We start from the raw sequence: 17,472 nt of genomic DNA on the forward strand, positions 1-17,472 counted from the left end.
CATAGATCTGCACTCTCCCATGTCCCGCAGAGAAGGGGGCCACTGGAAACAGGATTCAATCAATGGCAGGAGCAAGTGCCCCCAACATCTTGTGGGTTGATTTTATCCTTTTATTTACAACGCTGCTAATATGCTACATGCGCCTTGACTGTGCGTCAAATACTCAGTATTTTGATTCTGACAGATGAAAAGAGTAAGTAGCAGGTAAGCCACTCCCACACCTACCCGGAAAGCAAACCGGAGACTTTAGAGTTTATTCTGGAGGCTGAAACCTCTTCTCATGGAAGACATGTTCTTTAGATGAGCCCCAACCTTCTTTAAACCTCTTATATCTGGAAACGTAACCTCTAAAGAGAAAATCATAACAAAACGTGACAAAATGGCAATGTAAAGCTCCCTGGATGATCACAGAGTGAAGAGTCCTGAACCACCACACAAGTCCAAAAAACAGAACGTCCACCAACTCTCCCCGTCCGCTCACACCTGCTCCCAGTCACTAACCCTCCGTCTTCCCTAAATGTACCCACTATCCTGATTTCTGACACAGTCATCCAGTCTGGCTGTTTTTGAATCTCATATAAAATGGAAATCAAAAAAAAGGTAGTCTTTTGTGCCTGGTATCTTTTACTCAGAAAATTAGGTTTGACAGATTCATCTGTGTCACTATATAGAACTGTGACTCATTTTTATTGTATAATCTTCCATTTTATGAATATACCACAATTTAGGGATCTATTCCACTGCTGACAGACATTTGTTTCTCTTCTTCAGGGATTACAAACAACGCCAGGAACATTCCCGCACGTGTGTTTCGGCACCTGTGTGGACACACGTGTGTTGTTTGTAACCCAGAACCAGAAATCAATGGGTCAAACCCTAAACTTTTTCAGAGTTCTTGTACCAGTTTACCTGCTCTGGAATCAAAAAATGAAAATTAAAGCCACAGTTATAAACATCTGGATGAACCTCACAAACCTAGTATCGAGTAAAATTTAGATGAAAATCCCTGTTTCACATCCTTCTAGTTTTGTTTTTTTCATTAAAAATGTTAGTCTTCTTAAATGTTATCCATCGTGGCAGATGTGTGGTACCTCCCTGTGGTTTTCTTTTGCATCTCTTGCCCAATTTTCTACTGCACTGTGTGCTCCTCTGCTTGGTCTGCCCCCCAACAAAACACCACGGCCTGGGTGCCTTACACAGACACGTCTTTTCCCACAGTTCTGGAGCTCCACGACTGGTGTTCACAGGGCTGACCTGCCGTCCTCAGCCCCCCTGAGGAAAAGCAGATCCTGTGTGGCCCAAAGCTCCCATTAGGAGTTATACTGTTGACTGTCCAGTGGCCAAGGCCACCAGGTAAACAAAGACACTCTTATTGGGCAGGACACTCCAAGGGCCTAGAGACCACCTCCTAGCAGCCACGGGCAAAGGCCAGACCTCTCTTTGGGTAAGGTTAATTTAATACTACATCTGCGCTTCTAGAATCTGCCAACTTACACTGCCCCTCGGACGTCCAGGAGGCAACCCAACCCTGGCACGTCCAACACCAATGGTTCAGTCTCCCTCCAGACTGCACCCACAGGCTCTCCCCTGTCCTCAGATGGTCACTGCACCTCCTTATTTCTCCCCTGGCCCCATGGCAACAGCCTCCCAACTGGTCTTCCTATTGCCAGCATCGTCCTCTTCAGTCTGCTCCCAACACAGCGGGCAGGGTGTCCTTTCGTGTCCCCCGATTCACATCCTGCCAATGGTTTCCCTTCCCACTCAGTGTAAAAAACCCTGTGTTCCTACAAGGTCTGACGGCCGGGGCTTTAAGCATTTATTTTTAAAATTCCACTTGGTAAGAACTATTTGTCACAGCAAAGACACACCAAAGCAAAACAAGTATTTCATTAAACAATACTTACCCAAAACAATACTTGACTTTTTATGCGCTGTTTTCTCTGTGTTCTGCTCTTTCGTCCAGAAACACTTGGCAGCAGCCTAGTAAATTGATTTCATGAATACTTATCGGGTCATGCCCAGCACTGCAAAATACACTGCTCCGTATATACAAGCTTTGCCCCCTCCCCCCAGCACCTCACACTGGCACCCTGACCGCGCCCCCGGGGGCGCCCCCTTGCTTACTCCACCCAGGAACAGCGGGCCTTGCAGTCCCCGGGGGCCTTGGGGGCCTTTGCAGCGATCACTGTGTCTACCTGGAATGTTTGCCCCCAGATATCACAAGGGCTCGTTCCCTCACCCTCTTTCAGATTTAACTCCAATGTCTGCAGTGAGGCAGCCCCCTTTACCTCCTACATCACTGACCAGCCTCTAGGATCCCCCAGGGCTGAAACAGATCCATCTTCCCCAGAACTCATCGGACCTAAAAAGAGCCTTCACTATCAGGCCCTGGAAAGATACCTGGCTTCCCACGGCTCGTCACCCTGGCTGGTCTGGCCATCCTCCTCCAGGACAGAGCTGGGGTTGGAAGACCACCAGAGGACAGCTACTTACAGAATCCGATGTCCTGAGGGAGAACCTGCGGACCAGCTAACAGGATGCAGGGGACAGAAACTGCCCAGGACTCAAGGGAGGGCGGGGGGGGGGGGCGGAGAATAAAGCTCAGACACCTGTTCTAGCACTTCCTGGCCACTGATCTTTGACAGTCGGCTTCATGTCTCACGGGTCTGGAATTCTTGGCTACAAACTGGAGTTTCATAGCATCCCCTACCTCACAGGAGTTTACGCGGAACACGAAAGACAAAGAGGGCCGCCAGCCGAGTGGGGGTTACACACAGCGGTGCGCCGGGGTGGCTGACGCCGCTCGCCAGGGCCACCTGCTAAGCCTTCAGGCATTTTGTGAGTTGCTTGTTTAAACTCAACGATTATGAAAAATTAAATTATATAAATTTACAATTAAATAGCTTATACAAAAAGCAAAGTTAAGGGCGGGCACCTGGGTGGCTCAGTTAAGCGCCTGCCTTCGACTCAGGTCATGATCCCAGGGTCCCGGGATCAAGCCCTGCATCAGGCTCCCTGCTCGGCGGGGAGTCTGCCTCTCCCCCTCCCTCTGCCCCTCCTTCCCACTTGTGCTCACTTGCGCTCTAATAAAATCTTAAAAAAAAAAAAAAGCTAGCCGATACCCCACATCTCCTCATCACTTCACCATTATCCTCACTCATGGGGTTGTTCACTCCTCTTGTGTGGTGGCAATACTACGTCGTGGGCTACTGTGCGTTGCTTTGTAACTAACTCCACATTCAGTCACTGCTAGTTTGAGATCCACTGTGGTGGAAATAGTTTCACCACAGAAATGGGCACGCATTACAAATTAAAGGGGTTTTGTGCGTGTGTGTGTGTGGTTCTTGTTTGTTTTCCTGAGAGCTATCAAACATTTATTGACACACCATTATTTTCAGAGAATGTTCTCAATAAATGCCTTCCTCTGGTCTTCCTCTCACCCAAGTGGGGGCAAGAACTATCAGGCAGGCTTGCTTGTTTGCTCATTCCCTTCATGTTCAGAGCTCTACACTGAACTTTACTGGGTAAAAACAGTCTGTGATCAGACTCCCAAAGTGGGAGTCTCTACCGAGTACTAATGTCACTGAAACAACATGTGGCTTCTGTTTGGTTCATAAGAAAACTTCCTTACCGCTTACCATGATTTGCAGTTCTGTAAGGTTTGTCACTTGGTTAGTCTAACTTCAAATCCACACCGGCTTTGATGTTGTCATTTACCAGCTTCTATGAAGCCCATGGGCTGGGCTTTCTCTACACATGTTGATTTTAACTCCATTCAAAAATATGAACAAAGGTTCAAAAAAACAGTTTGGCAGGGGCATGGGGGAAGGGGACGATGTAGAAATATCTTCCCCACAGGCCTGGAAATTTCACTACAAGTTGCAACTTTGGAAGATAATAGGGGATATTTACACGTGAGCATCAGGGAGCCCCAAAGCTCCCTGGGAAAAGGAAATACCCCACCATCTAGAGAATTAAGAGCTCAAGACAAAAGAGAACATGGGAAGCAGTTAGTCCAAATCACAACTAACTCACTTTTCAACCATCAATAAAATTTTGTTCCTCATTTTATGGCCATTTTTCCATACTTACACTGAACTTTTACTACTTCTTATAAGTGATTATGCAAGGAACCAAGAATGAAGACTCCACAACCACCACCTTGAACTGCCAGCATCCTTGAGTAGGATTCCAATCTGCGCCTTGACAACATCATAAAATATAACGGTCTTGAATTTTTCAACTGAAGGAAGAAACTGAGGGGTCAAGAGTCCTGCAGCTGGAAACCCCACTGCCTCATTAGAGAGAATGCTCCTTGCTTTGGAATGGGGGAGGAGTGTTGGTCTCACTGGGATCTCAGGGCTCGCTCCTCCCCTCCTGACAGTCTAAGAACCAGGCCACTGGCCAATATATGCCTCAAAAAGGAGCCACCCGTGTTCCTCCTGAAATTTCACGATGTTTTCATATTCCTGCTTACCGGTAATCTAAGCTCTTCATGGCCTTGCCTTGGGGGCCAGAGCACAGAGCCTGCCTGCAGCTGCAAGGGCAGATCACTCCTCCAGGCTGTGGAGTCTAGTATTTCCTGCAGAATTGCTGCTAAACCCATAATGTAAGAAGAGGGAACCTCTCCTAGGGAAAGAGACTGTCACTGCCTGCAGGAGCTCATCGTTACGCAGTAGGGATCGATTAAAACCTGTTTGTGCATTTTCCGTACACGCTGCTCCATCTCCGTCCTCTGAGCTTCCAGCAGTTTCTCCCGACATCGTCACTCCCCTTCCTCCAGCCCACTTCGCCTCTCATCCAACACCTCCACTGATATTCCGGAGGCCTCCCCAACAGCCCCCACAACACCTACAACCCACGCTAGGATGCACACCAGGCATGTTTTCAAAAGTAAGACTTTCTGCAGCTTCAGGGACCCTTCTTAGGGACAGTAGGCTGATTCTTCTAGACTGGAGGTGAAACAGGGGTGATACAAAAACGTTAAGGTGCTGGGCTTCAAGAGGGCAAAGTACAGAAACCCAAAGGGAAGTACTCACCTGGAACAAGGAGGGAAGAAAACACGGGATGATGAATTTTCAGTGCGTTCCCAAACTTGCCCACCAGAGAGAAGCCTCGAGCTGCCGGCAGGCTGGCCAGAAACCAGAGCACGCTAAGTGGGCGGCTTCTGACCATCCTCATGTTCCCTGTTCCTAAGTGTTTAGAAAAAAAGGATACCCACTTAAAACAAAAACAACAAATTCAGGACAAAATGAAGAACGATTTACTTTTCTACATTACATTCTAATTTTTATAAATTTTTTGTCAATCTATTTTCCATCATTTGCCATAGTACGTCTTCACTTTTGTTTCACTTAACCAAACATTTCTGTTAGATTACTGTGTGTTCATAATAATCACTGATTCTGTTGCACAATTCCTCAAACTTGTTGGTCTGATTAAACTTAGAGTCACTCATCTGCTTTGTCAGGAGGAAATACAGAATATTTTGGGTGCCCTAATTATTTTACAATACTCCTGATCCTAGCTCCTTTAGAATTGGTTCCTTAAAATATGCATGGTTATGGACATTCATGAAGTTTTCATCATATTACTGTATTGATTGTATCAGAATTTCCTAATTTATGAAGGCATTAGCTACATATGACTTAGACTACCATATAATTTTAAAGTGGTTATTAGAAATAAAATGCTCTCCTCAAACTTAAGTTTTATTATATACAAGTATTATTTTATACAAGTATAAAAAAACAAAAGAGCAAAGCAAACCCCCTCTTTTTTTCCAAACTGCCTCTTCTTACTTTAATAGAACTAACATTTAATCAGATTTCTCTGCTGGCTAGATGTGCTAGGCTAAATATTAAAAATTCCCAAGCAAATGCATTTTTCCCTTATACTTTACTGTTATCCAAAGAAAATATAAGGTCCTCCTATGTCATTAATTGTAATTTTTGCTCATTATCAAATATGACACATTTAGGTTTCAACGGAGTTGAAGGTTTGTGAGATACTATTTGGATTACACAACTCACAAAGGCAATAGCTAGGCTGACAGCTCACATTTCAGCGGAACTCAGAAAGCTTAGTAAGCTGGTGATTCTGTCTTCCAGCTTCTAAAACAAACAAAACACTCCCAGTGGTTCAGACACAAGTCTCACCACCCTGTCTCCCATATTCCAGCAGGACAGAAGGGTAAATATATCGGATTCCACGTTGGTGGAGTTCCTACCACTGGTTTTGGTTTTCTCCATAAGTAGGGCAAAGGTCCTGTGGTCAAAGTAACATCTGATCCAGTGGCCAAACAGAAACGGGAGCGGGGGGAGTCTGCCACAGCCAATGTGAGCAACAGGGGGAGGACTGACCGCAGACCCCGCCACAGTGCCAGGAGCCACCTCCTCAAGAAGCAAGACTCTGGCGGAGTTCCAAATGCGTGGAGGCTGGGGCACAGTCAGGCAGAGGGAGTTTCCCTCCCGCACCCCGGTCCCCACAGGCCCTGTGGGTGTGTGTCTGGTAAAGGGCGCGATCCTCAGCACCCAGGGCCCCACAGGAGGAGGAACCAAGCCGACTATGGGGAGGGCTGTCAGAAGGCGACAGTTTGGACAGTGACCAGAAAGGAACAGGAGGAGGATGTCCAGCTCTACCAGACGATTTGCTCTGAGGACTTCCAGGGAAAGCGGTTCCGGTGGCCTCCGGGGACGGAGGTTCTGAAGCTGCTTCCACATGTTTCCTGGAGAACTTTGCCTGGTGAGCACCAGGCAACCTGCACCCGGCCCTACACCATCCTCCCCCCACTCCCCTTGCTCTAAGTTGTACCTGTCCAGATAGTACTCGTACACGGAGCCCTGGATACGTCCCCGAAAGCTCCTCACACACTGCACTGTATGGATGGAGGTTCCTGTGATTCGTCCCGCAGAACCGACCACCCCGACCTGCACAGTGGGCTCAGGACTTGTGAGACTCGTGCTGTGTGAATAACCTCGGGAGCCTGGTTAGTGAACTTGAGCTGGCCTCCAGGTCAGAACGGGCCCTTCTGTTCCGAACACCAAGAGCTACAGATCTGGTCTCCCGTCCCCTCCTGCTCCAAGCGGGGCTGGCCCCCCAGGATGGAATCCCCGAGGGGAGGCAGATGCAGAGCCCGGGCTCCTTGAAAATACAGAAACACGAAAACATGGAAATGCAGCTTGCTCCACACTGCACGTAGGCGAACAAATGTCTGACTGCAGACCCTGTTATTCGCCCTCCGAATACGGCCCTTCTATGGGGATGGCCAGTCCGTCTCAGCCGAGGGGAGGACGCTCTGCCCAGGGCTCCCAGTGGGGACTCCGGCCTGGCCGTCTCCACGGGGCTTCCCCAGCTGATGAGGCTGGATGTTGTAAGCACCCATCTGATGCAGCTTTGCCTTATTCTCCTTTGCTGCTTACTATTGCTCTCATCTATGTGCAGATTTCCCTTTTCTTCTTTCCATTTCTACTCTATTTTTATAATACCAATAAAGGGGTTTTTCCACTTTGAAACTGAGAGTACAGCTGCTGTAAATCTTTTGTTCAGAACAGACACGACGCCTTCTAACTCCTCATTCAGCAGACAAGAAAACAATACGATAAAACGACTCGATGCCCAAGTAGTTAACTGCAGTGAATAAAAGCAGAGTAACTATAAAATAGGACAAGTTGATAGAGGTTGCATTAAATATAATTTATAAACACTGCTCATTTGCCTACTAACCACACAGTACAATATTTATTTATTTAAATAAATGTTTATTTAAATATTTAAATCCGTGTAACACAAACTCGTAGATGGTACACCTGATTCGACTCCGTTTGATGCTTAGGTTTCCTAGTTCATCATATTAGGCATCGTGGCCTAAGAATTTCCGCTTATAACATTAAAAAGCATGAGAAAATCCAGAGGACATACGTGGACAGAGAAGGGGAGAGAAAGGATGGGAAGGCAATGGCAGGAAAGAGATGGGAGAAGGCAAAACAACGGGTCAGGAATGAGCTCCTTCTAGAAGGTGACTTATGAACGGGAAAGTGGAAGAGGCAATTCCACACAGCCCAGCCCACAGGAGACAGATGGGTGATATCAACATGGAAACTGGGTGAGTTATAAGGCAACCAGGCATGATAGGGCCTAGGGCAAAGCAGGGAGCACACTAACATTCAAATTTTTCAAATACTGAGGCGCCTGGGTGGCTCAGTTGTTAAGCATCTGCCTTCGGCTCAGGTCATGATCCCAGGGTCCTGAGATCGAACCCCGCACGGGCTCCCTGCTCTGTGGGAAGCCTGCTTCTCCCTCTCCCACTCCCCCTGCTTGTGTTCCCTCTCTCGCTGTGTATCTCTCTGTCAAATAAATAAATAAAATCTTAAAAAAAATTTTTTTTCAAATAGTGTATCCAAACACAGTGTGTCTATCCTGGGTACCAGCGCCATACCCCTCTATACACCACCAAACAGACAAGTTCTCAATCCCTGTAGAAGGCTTCAGCATTAAAAGTGTTAGACTAGTAAATCATTCATTCAACAAATATTTACTGTGCATCTACTATGAACTAAGTACTTTACTAGATTCAAAAACAAATATTTTAATCTCTATAAAACTTAATTTCTTCATCGATACAATGGAGATATTAACCCTGATTTACCCATCATCCTCAGCCCGATCCTCTGTGCCTGTGGGAGGTAGAGCTTTTTCTCAATTTCTTTAAATAGCTCTGCCAGGCTCTGGTGGGTGCTGGCATGCCCTGAGGACCCACCCTGACTCCGGTGCCCATCTCCCTCAGCTGCCTGACTCTCTACCACTGCTCTAGTCTTCTGCAAGGCCTTCCTTTTCCTATGGAGTCTCACTGTTTTCAGCCTGCTCTGTTGTCCTGATCTGCTCTGCCTCACATATATGTACGTAAAGGCCTTTTCCCTATTAAGAAGGAATAAGATATGAGAATCTAGAATTTCCCCCAGAGAACGCTGAGTGCTGAGAGAATCAAAGAAGCAGACCACAGCTGGGACTGAAAGGAGGATATTAGAGACTTCTCTCCAAATCCAGTGGGGGTGACTGCTCTCCAGTGGTGTCTGGGAGACACGGATCCTTCCATCCTATGGCTCATCCATCTTCAGGTTATGGCTCCCAACAATGCCCTGCAGTTGGTCTCTAATCAGGAGTCTGAAGAGAAAAAGGGCATGGAGTACTGTGAAGTGATCGGTGGTTATGGGTCAAGTCTGGAAGGGCAAACATTACTTTTGCTCACCTTCTACAAACCAGAACTCAGTCTCTTGGCTATGCACACTGACCGGTAGACCTTACCAGGAGTCTGGCCTCGAGTCCAGGGAAAAGAGGAAAGAGACTGTAGTAAACATGTAATCATCTCTAGCACAGATGCTTTCCTGACTATCACTATGACTGGCCCATTTCCCCTTCCTGCCATGTCACCGGGGCTAGCATCTATCCCTGGACTGGGTTGGTGTTACGTAATTAAGACAAGAACAAACCAATGCATCACCTCCAGCATCAAACCAACTGTTAAAACAATGTGTAAGTCAAATGATTCTGATTAAGAATCATGTCAGTGAAAGAAATGTAATAACTGAGGTAATTTTTGTTACTACTTTTTAGACAAACTTCACTGCAGTCCCTTATATACAGTCAACTACACAGAATCTCAATGTACAACTTGGTGAGGTTTGACAATTGTATGTTCCCATGTTACTCCCACCCTAACCAAGACAGAGACTATTCCCATCATTCCAAAAAGTTCCCTTATGCTCCTCTGAAGTCAATTTAGTAAGACCTAAATAAATGGGAGAGGCATACTGTATTCATGGATGGGAAAGCTTACAACTGTCAAGACACCTGGGTGGCTCTGTCGGTTGAGCCCCTAACTCTTAACTTCGGCTCAGGTCATGATCTCAGGATCATGAGATCATGCCCCGCATCAGGCTCTGCACTGGGCATGGAGCCTGTTTGAGATTAACTCCCTCACTCTTCTTGGCTCGCTCTCTCTCAAAAAAAATTTTTTAATTTTTTTCATTTATTTTCCTATTTCTCTCAATTCTTTTCTTAAATTATTGTCTTTATATATATATATTTTTGTTTCCTTTCATTGTATTTTATTTTATTTATATACATATATTTTTCTTCTTTCTTTATTTCTTTCTTATTTTGGGATCTTGTTTCTTTTAACAAGCATACCAAAACACACCCAGGATCTAGGCTTTTTGTTTTTCTGTGTTGTTGTTGTTATTGTTGGGTTTTTTTGTTTTATCTTTTTCTTTCCTCTTTTCTGGACAAAATGACAAGACGGAGAAATTCACCCTAAAAGAAAGTACAGGAGGTAGCATTCACTGCCAGCGATTTAATCAATATTGATATAAGTAAGATGTCTGAACTAGAATAATTTACAAGGGTACTAGCTGGGCTTGAAAAAGGCATAGAAGACACTAGAGAATCCCTTACTATGGAGATAAAAGAATTAGAATCTAGTCAGGCTGAAATTAAAATGTCATAACCGAGATGCAGTCCCAAGTGGAGGCCATAAAGATGAGGATAGACAAAGCAGAGGAGTGAATCAGTGATATAGAAGATAAAATTATGGAAAATAAGAAAGCTGAAAAGAAGAGGGAAAGAAAACTATTAGATCATGAAGGGAGACTTTTAGGAACTCAGCAATTCCATAAAGTGAAATAATATCCATATCACAGAAGTCCCAGAAAAAGAAGAGTAGGGGAAAAGAGGGTAGAAGGTTTATTTGAACAAATTATAGCTGAGAACTTCCCTAATCTAGAGAAGGAAACAAGCATTCAAGTCCAAGAGGCACAGAGAACTCCCTTCAGAATCAACAAAAACAGGTGAACAGCATGACATACCATAGTGAAGATTGCAAAATACTAAGGTAAAGAGAGAATTCTGAAAGCAGCTTGGGACGAGAGGTCCATAACCTACAAGGGCAGACACACTGGACTGGCAGCAGACCGGTCCACAGAGACTAGGCCGGCTAGAAAGGACTGGCATGATATATTCAAGGTGCCAAATGGGAAAAATATGCAGCCAAGAATACTCTATCCAGCAAGCTGTCATTCAGAACAGAGGGAGAGATGGAGTTTCCAAGACAAACAAAAACTAAAGGAGTTCATGAACACTAAACCAGCCCTGCAAGAAATATTATAGGGGACCCTTTGAGCAGAGAAAGAGCCCAAAAGTAACAAAGACTAGAATGAAACAGAGACAATCTATAGGAATAGCAACTTTATAGGTAATACAATGGCACTAAATTTGTATCTTTCAATAATTATTCTGAATGCAAATGGACTAAATGCTCCAATCAAAAGACACAGGGTATCAGAATGGATAAAAAAACAAGACCCATCAATATGCTGCTTACAAGAGACTCATTTTAGACCCAAAGACACCCCCAGACTGAAAGTAAGGGGGTGGAGAACCATTTATCATGTTAATGGACATCAAAAGAAAGCTGGAGCAGCCATACTTATATCAGACAAACCAGATTTTAAAACAAAAACTGCAATAAGAAATGAGGAAGGGCACAATATCCTCATTAAAGGGTCTACCCAACAAGAAGATCTAACAATTGTAAATATTTATGCCCCTAACTTGGGAGGAGCCAAATATATAAATCAATTAATAACTAACCTAAGGAAACTCATTGATAATAATACAATAATAGTAGGGGACTTCAAGGGCATCTGGGTGGCTGTCTGGTGAGCATCCAACTTTTGATTTCGGCTCAGGTCATGATTTCAGGGTTGTAAGATAAATCCCGGCATCCAGTTTCATGCTCACTGAGGAGTCTGCTTGAGATTTTCTCTCTCTCTGTCCCTCTACCCCTCCATCTGCTCACACTCGCTCGCTCTCTCTCAAATAAAACCTTTAAAAAAAATAGTTGGGGACTTTAACACACCACTCACAGCAATGGACAGTTCATCTAAGCAGAAGATCAACAAGAAAACAAGGGTTTTGAATGACACACTGGACCAGATGGACTTCACAGATAATATCCAGAGCATTTCATCCTAAAGCAGCAGAATACATATTCTTTTTGAGCGCACATGGAACATTCTCCAGAATAGATCATATACTGGGTCACAAATCAGGACACAACCAGTACAAAGACTGAGATCATACCATGCATATTTTCAGACCACAATGCTATCAAACTTGGTATCGAACACAAGAAAAAATGTGGAAGGACCACAAATATACAGACGTTAAAAAACATTCTACCAAAGAATGAATGGGTCAACCAGGAAATTAAAGAATTTAATTTAGCTGGAAGCAAATAAAAATGAAAACACGACAGTTCAAAACCTTTGGGACACAGCAAGGGCAGTTCTAAGAGGGAAGTATACAGCAATACAGGCCTTCCTCAAAAAGCAAGAAAAGTCTCAAATATACAACCTAACTTACACTTAAAGGACTTGGAGGAAGAACAGCAAATAAAGCCTAAATCCAGCACAAGGGAAGTAATAAAGATTAGAGCAGAAATCAATGATATAGAAATAAAAAAAAAAAAAACAGTAGAACTGATCACCAAAACCAGGAGCTGGTTCTTTGAAAGAATTAACAAGATTGATAAATCCCTAGCCAGACTTATCAAAAAGAAAAGAGAAAGGACCCAAATAAAATCATGAATGAAAGAGGAGCCATCACAGCCAACCCTGAAGAAATACAATTATGAGAGAATATTATGAGCAATTATATGCCAACAAATTAGGCAATCTGGAAGAAATGGATGCATTCCTGGAAACATGTAATCTACCAAAACTGGAACAGGAAGAAATAGAAAATCTGAACAGACCCATAACCACCAAAGAAATTGAATCAGTAATCAAAAATCTCCCAACAAACAACAAGAGTCCGGGGCCGGATGGCTTCCCAGGGGAATTCTACCAAACACTTAAAAAATAATTAATACCTATTCTTTTGAAACTGTTCCAAAAAATAGAAATGGAAGGAAAACTTCCAAATTCATTCTATGAGGCCAGCATTACCTTGATACCAGACAAGGACCCCACTAAAAAGGAGAATTACAGACCAATATCCCTGATGAACATGAATGCAAAAATTCTCAACAAGATACTAACTAATCAGATCCAACAGTACATGAAAAGGATTATTCACCATGACCAAGGTGGATTTATTCCTGGGCTGCAAGTGTGGTTCAATATCCGCAAATCAATCAACATGATACTCCACACTAATAAAAGAAAAGGGTAAGAGCTATATGATCCTCTCAATAAATGCAGAAAAAGCATTTGACAAAATTCAGCACCGTTTCTTGATAAAAATCCTCAACAAAGTAGGGATAGAGGGAACATAACATCATTAAGGACATACAAAAGACCCACAGCTAATATCATCCTCAATGGGGAAAAACTGAGAGCTTTTCCCCTAAGGTCAGGAGCACAACAGGGATGTCCACTCTTACCACTGTTGTTCAAGATACTACTGAAAGTCCTAGTCTCAGCAATCAGACAACAAAAAGAAATAAAAGGCATCCAAATCAGCAAAGAAGAACTCAAACTTTCACTCTACGCAGATGACATGATACTCTATGTAGAAAACCCAAAAAACTCCACCAAAAAAAATTGCTAGAACTGATACAGGAATTCAGCAAAGTTGCAGGATATAAAAATCAATGCACAAAAGTCTGTTGCACTTCTATACACCAACAATGACGGAGCATAAAGAGAAATTCAAGGAACTGATCCCATTTACAACTGCATCAAAAACCACAAGATACCTAGGAATAAACCTAATCAAAGAGGCAAAGGATCTGTACTCAGAAAACTATAGAACACTCATGAAAGAAACTGAGGAAGACACAAAGAAATGGAAAAATGTTCCATGCTCACAGATTGGAAGAACAAATATTGTTAAAATGTCTATGCTACCTAGAGCAATCTACACATTCAGTGCAATCCCTGTCAAAATAACACCAACATTTTTCACAGAGCTGGAACAAACAATTTTAAAATTTATACAGAACCAGAAAAGACCCCAAATAGCCGAAGTAACATTGAAAAAGAAAACCAAAGCTGAAGGCATCACAATTCTTGACTTTAAGCTCTATTACAAAGCTGTAATCATCAAGACAGCATGGTACTGGCACAAAAACAGACACATAGATCAATGGAACAGAACAGAGAGCCCAGAAATGGACCCTCAACTCTATGGTCAAATAATCTTCAACAAAGCAGGAAAGAATATCCAGTGGAAAAAAATAAATTCAAAATGGATGGAAGACCTAAATGTGAGACAGAAATCTATCAAAATCCTGGATGAGAACACAGGCAGCAACCTCTCTGACCTCGGCCACAGTAACTTCTTGCTAGACATGTCTCCAGAGGCAAGGAAAACAAAAGCAAAAATGAACTACTGGGACTTCATCAGGTTAAAAAGCATTTGCACAGCAAAGGAAACAATCAACAAAACTAAAAGGCAACCTATGGAATGGGAGAAGATATTTGCAAACGACATATCAGATAAAGGGCTAGTATTCAAAATCTATAAAGAACTTCTCAAACTCAACACTCAAGAAATAAAAAATCCAGGGAAGAAATGGGCAGAAGACATGAACAGACATTTCTCCAAAAAAGGCATACAAATGACCAACAGACACATGAAAAAGTGCTCAATATCACTGGGCATCGGGGAAATACAAATCAAAACCACAATGAGATACCACCTCACACCAGTCAGAATGGCTAAAATTAACAGGTCAGGAAACAACAGATGTTGGCGGGGATGCAGAGAAAGGGGAACCCTCTTAGACTGCTGGTGGGAATGCAAACTGGTGCAGCCACTCTGGTAAACAGTATGGAGGTTCCTCAAAAAGTTAAAAATAGAACTATCCTATGACCTAGGAATTGCACTACTAGATATTTACCCAAAGGATAAAAAAATAGTTATTTGAAGGGGCATATGCACCCCAATGTTTATAGCAGCACTATCCACAATAGTCAAAATATGGAAATAGCCCAGATGTCCATCGACTGATGAATGGATAAAGAAGACGTGGTGTATATATATACAAATTGGAATATTACTCAGCTATCAAAAATAATGAAATCCTGCCATTTGCAATGACCTGGATGGAATTAGAGTATATTAGGCTAAGTGAAATAAGTCTTAGTCAGAGAAAGACAAATACCGTATGATTTCACTCATCTGTGGAATTTAAAAAACAAAACAGATGAGCACAGAGAAAGGGAAGGAAAAATAAAATAAGAACAGAGAGAGAGGCAAACCATAGAAGACTCTTAACTATAGGGAACCATCTAAGGGTTGCTGGAGGGAATAAATGAGGTTTGGGTGGGGGGATGGGGTTTAAGGAGGGCGCTTGATGTAATGATCACTGGGTGTTATATGCAACTGATGAATCACTAAACTCTACCCCTGAAACTAATAATATACTATATGTTAACTTTAATTTAAATTAAAAAAAAAAAAACTGTCAAGATGTCAAATCTCTCCTAATTGATATAATAGCTTTAACACAATCCCAGTGAAAAAATACAACTGGAACCTTTTTTTGGGGGGGGGGTCAAAACTGGCAATCTGATTCTAAATTTACATGAAATGTGAAGGGCTAAAGAGAGCCAAATCAATCTTTCAAAATAGAAAAAAGAGTCCAAGGACTTATTACTATCTAATTTTAAGACTTCATTAAAAAGCTGTAGTAATCAAGACTATATGTCAGTATGTACTGATATAAGGATAGACAGAAAGATCAATGGAACAGAATAGAGTACATCTACAGTCAATTAATTTTGAGAAACATGCCAAAGCTAGCCAGTCAAAAGGGAAAGGACAATCTTTTCAACAAATGGTTCTCCAACAACTAGATATCCTCCATGGGGAAAAAAAAGAATTTCAAGGCTTTCACGAAAATTAACTCCAAATGGATCACAGATTTGACTATAAAAACTAAAATCACAGAAAATTTTCAATACCTCAGGACAGGCAAAGATTTATTAAAAATACACAAAAACCATGAACCATAAATGATAAGTGACAAATTAGCTCACCAAAAGTAAAAACTCTGTCCTTCAAAAAACAGATACGACAATGAAAAAAGAAACCACAGATAATACATATATCTGACAAAGGACTTGTACCCAGAAAATATAAAGAACTTTACAACTGAATAATAAGACAAACAAGCAAAAAAAAAAAGTAAGTTTTCAACAGACATGTCACAAAAGATGTACAAATGGCAAGTTCATGAAAAGATGCTACACATTATTAGTTATTATGGAAATGCAAATCAAAACCACAATGAGATACCACTTCACACCTAATAAAATGCCTAAAATTAAAAACCCTGACCTGGTGTTAGCCAAGGGTCTGGAGGAACCAGTCCTCTCACACACTGTGGAAGGAAGTGGACAATGTTATAACCACGCTGGAAAAAAAGTTTGGCTGTTTCTCATAAAATTAAACAAAGAGTTATACAGCCCAGCAATTCCATCCAAGAGAAATGAAAACATGTCCGCACCATGACTTGTATACAAATGTCTCTTTCAGATTTATTCACAATGCCATAAATCAGAAACAACCCAAAAGTCCATCTACAGGTGAATGGATAAACAAAATGTCATGTATCCTTATAATGAAAGACAGCAATAAAAGGGAACAAAGTGGGACACATGCAAGGACATGGATGAATCCCAAAAACATTTCGAGAAAAATAAACCAGATGCAAGAATACATAATATAAATCCCATTCATGTGAAATCCAAGGAATGGGGAAACTAAGGTATAATAACAGATAGCAGATCAGTGGTTGGCTAGGGCCCAGGGCTGGGTCTGGGGCACAGGGAAACTACCTAGGTTGATGGAAATGTTCTGTATCTTTTTTTTTTTTTTTAAAGATTTTATTTATTTGTTTGACAGAGAGAGACACACAGAGAGAGGGAACACAAGCAGGGCGAGCAGGAGAGGGAGAAACAGGCTTCCCACGGAGCAGGGAGCCCAATGCGGGGCTCGATCCCAGGACCCCGGGATCATGACCTGAGCCGAAGGCAGACGCTTAACGACTGAGCCAACCAGGCACCCCAAATATTCTGTATCTTGATTATGGGGGTCACTACATGGATATACAAAATTCATTATATCATACAATGAATACAAGTGCATTTTGTTGTGTATAAATTATTCCTCAATAAAGTTGATTTTTTATTAAGTATATTATTGTCTGGAATGGGGGCAGGTGACAATTATCATCAGGATAATTAAGCACAGTAAAAACTGAAAAATACTATAATCAACTCATAAATGTATCTGGAAATTAAAGAGGAGAAATAATGGCGTGATTAATTAAAATTAAAAACAACCTCTAAATTTTATTTTAGTCTATAGTTTCAAAAGCGGCCACTCAAACCTTCCATATTTCATCATTCCAGTTGTTTCCAAAGGTCCTGGCTTATCTATCATTAAAAAGCTTTCAGATAAACT

At 42.4% G+C, this 17,472-nt stretch overlaps 1 protein-coding gene across 15 annotated transcripts in view; it reads right to left on the reverse strand.

The window, feature by feature from the left end:
* The window catches only part of TRIM38 (tripartite motif containing 38), a 43,434-nt gene that overhangs the window by 1,551 nt on the left and 24,411 nt on the right, over positions 1–17,472 (reverse strand). For 8 of the 15 annotated variants that reach the window (XM_064598425.1, XM_064598413.1, XM_064598423.1 and 5 more), the window contains 3 exons: positions 5,040–5,192; positions 1,905–1,980; positions 226–347 (listed from right to left, as the gene is read on the reverse strand). The gene's annotated coding sequence lies outside the window, so the exon portion shown is untranslated. Of the gene's footprint in view, positions 1–225; positions 348–1,904; positions 1,981–4,092; positions 5,193–6,813; positions 7,144–8,373; positions 9,163–9,247; positions 9,316–17,472 lie in introns of those variants that run through there. The other 7 variants (XM_064598424.1, XM_064598422.1, XM_064598419.1 and 4 more) reach the window with 6 other exon arrangements.

The sequence above is a fragment of the Mirounga angustirostris genome, unplaced genomic scaffold (genome assembly GCF_029215605.1).
Source record: "Mirounga angustirostris isolate CCGP_5_RB_7025 unplaced genomic scaffold, mMirAng1.0.hap1 SCAF_8, whole genome shotgun sequence".
NCBI lineage: Eukaryota > Metazoa > Chordata > Mammalia > Carnivora > Phocidae > Mirounga > Mirounga angustirostris.